The sequence below is a fragment of the Vidua chalybeata genome, chromosome 12 (genome assembly GCF_026979565.1).
Source record: "Vidua chalybeata isolate OUT-0048 chromosome 12, bVidCha1 merged haplotype, whole genome shotgun sequence".
In the NCBI taxonomy this organism is placed as follows: domain Eukaryota; kingdom Metazoa; phylum Chordata; class Aves; order Passeriformes; family Viduidae; genus Vidua; species Vidua chalybeata.
In genome coordinates this window covers 4195530-4198633 of record NC_071541.1, presented here as the reverse complement: position 1 = coordinate 4198633, position 3104 = coordinate 4195530, and positions in this window count along the sequence as shown.

Sequence of the window (3104 nt, the reverse complement as noted above, 5' to 3'; positions counted from 1 at the left end):
CTCAGCCACGATGTTTTCATGCACATATTTAAAGGAACTTTTCATTTAGCTGTCCTGTAATCTGAAAGCCAGTCAGAAATCCAAACCATGTATTTTTCTTTAGGCATATCTGTTGATCAAATATTTTACTCCAATGTCCTCTACAGTGTCATTATGGTACTTGCACATGTTCACCCTAAGTATAAATCTTCAGCATATCCTACCTGACTCTGCAGCAGCTTTCCTGGAAATAGCTTTGTTGTGTTCTAGTAAACTTCACTTGTGTTATTTATTCTCCTTTAAAAAAGTTACACTTCACTGTACTCATTCTTAGCAAAGACAAGTTTCTGCCTATCAAAAGACAAGTTTACTGCAAGGACTCTTGTAATAATACCGATAATGGGTAGAAATTACACATTTTTATAAGGGAGAAGACAAAGGACTTCATGTTTTATAATAGTTGTGCTGATATCATAGTTTCACCAAACTGTTCTTTCAGACAAAATTATAGCCTTCCTTCCTGTGTGACCTAACCTGTAACTATTTAGGATAGATATAATGGGACAAACTGTCAACTACAAATCAAGAGATGTACTGGCTTCAGTGGAGATTTTGCAATTGGCTTCCAAAGACTTGTGACACTCTACCCCCCATATTGTCAGTAAAGGACTAAGTACCCCTGTGAGGAAACTAATCAAGCTGGAAAAATCACCAAATAAAACTTTAAAAACTGGCAAAAAAAATGAAAGAAAAAAAAAAAAAAAAACAGCCTTCATATTGCAAGCTGCAAAGGAGCTAGCATTTTAATAAAGACAATAATCACAAATATTACTGAACAAAGGAAAAGGAAACCGAAACATGCCAAGAAAGATTATCAAGAAATGTGCTTATAGGATGCCAGTCCAACTGATTAAAGATCTTCAGAAAGCAGGATATCCCACCTAGAGCCGTTAAGTCTTATCTGGATCCTTACACACCCACACCCCTGTCAACAGCAGATCTGAGGATGGAGAAGAGGAGCCCATCCTTCTTCCTTATTACTTCTGCCCCTCCTTTTGTCTATGCCCACTGTAGCTGCTTCTCACAGCTTGTTAAATGCTCATTACACAACCTTTGCTTAGGTTAAAGCAAGACAGAAGCTGCACCCAGTAATTTTTTCCCCCATGGAAAAGGAAGCAAGGGAAGAGATGCCAGGCAGAGTGTGTTTTTGGAAGCGGCAGGTCCCTGAAGTGGGTGAGGTGTATGAATGATCCAGGCTTGGGAACACCATGCAGCAGGCAAACAAACAGCAGTAGCTGGTTAACGATGATCTGCAGTTACATCAGGGACACTTGTTCCCATGTAAGTAACCTGCCACGCCGGGGATACAAATTGTCTGGGATTTGATGGCTCCTACTGCAGAGAGCAGCGTTATCAATGTGCTCGCGTGCTCAGATAAATGCAGCACTATTTCCCTGTGTTGCTGCTGTCACTTTCTCCGGTCCGTCAGCCCCTTTCTTAAACCGATTGCTATTTTTATTACGCTCCTTAAAATATGAAGCGGGATACTCCTTTTCCTGAAATACACTGGGCTAGATAGATGACGCCTTTTAAATAATATTCCTTTCTTGCTAGCCCTGCTCCTTGCCATGTTGTTGCTTACTTTGGAGGGGGAAACAAAATAAAAGTGGCAAGCCATATCTCTCCATTCCAAAGGGAGTGGTTTCCCAAGAAAAGCATGGTTTTGTTCCCTTGCTATTTCCTTTCAGCACTGCAGACAAGCAGGCAGCAGACCTGCTACTAAAACTGACCCCAGTAGTTATGAACCAATGCTCAATATACCCAGAAAATAGTTTGAGGGCAGCAGGTGGCATTTGGGGGGATGCAAATGGGATTTGTCACCTCTAAATTCTGGATTTGGTAGGAGAAAAGGAAAATTATCAGCAAACTTTAGAACTTTTTAAAGTCTAAAATTAGGTGCGATACTATTGAAAAGGAAAATAACTTCCAGCTTTATTTTAAGAACTGGAATTGTGCTTCCTGCTTCTATTGCTGCAGTTCTTCTGGAAAGGAAGTTGCCCGCAAGTAATGGATAAAATACAGAAAACCTTGTGGATTCAAAAATGCTCTCCTCACCCTTCTGTAAAAATAAAATCCAGAGGCTGGTGGAACACACTGGTTCCACTGTAGCAGATACAATGCCAAAGAGAGGGGGAAAAGCACTCCCTGATACAATAGGTCATTGTACTCCCGGATCTACCACATATGTTACTCCAAGGGCTCTCAACCTTAAACTTGGAAAGTCTAAGACACTGGAGCCATGATATATAAAGTAAGACCCAAGTTCCAAATATTTGATTTAGCAAAGTAAATATGGTTGTTTTTATTGGGTGCAACAAGCATTTTTCACAGAGTGAAGAATTATGGTAAACATCTGCTAATCATACTCACAAAAGAGGTCATTGTGTTTAAATCCAAGGTCATATTAATAGCTATATTTAATTAATAAAACCCAACAGTAATATTACACAAGTTTCCAACAACGTCTGCTTCCTGACACTCAAGGACCTATTCATTAATGGACCACTTATATTGGTTTTTCTTGATATTGCTGCTAAACTCTTACAAAGCTTTTAGGCCATACAACAGAGGCCTGACTTAGAAGTAAACTGCATCATGTTATACTATATGTCTCTGGGGTATTATACCATGTGGATGTAGTTTGTGAACACATGAGCTAACAAAAATACTGGAATATGTGATATTCCATGAAGGTGGTCTTGCACTTCTAGGTTCCTGTGTCTTCTCCCATGCAATGGGATAGGTAGGGGCACCACATCTGTTTCTGAACAAGGAGATAATGTTCTTTGTTGAGTCATTCATTGCCTAGGTGGAAGTCAGAGCTGCACCTGCATTTCATGAGACTTTTTATGCTTCAAAACAATAAAAGGACAGAAATCCCAGCTTTTCAAGAAATGTTGGATTTCTTTCCTACTCCCAACCAGCCCCTGGTTAAATCTGGAAGGAACAGTTTCTCAATGTGTTTACAAGTTGCCCAGCCCTGGTGAATTATTGCCCAAAGTGAATCGAGTGTTTTCACAGTTCTAGTCCATTTTGCCTGTTAAGAAACAAGCTGTTGAAATGTT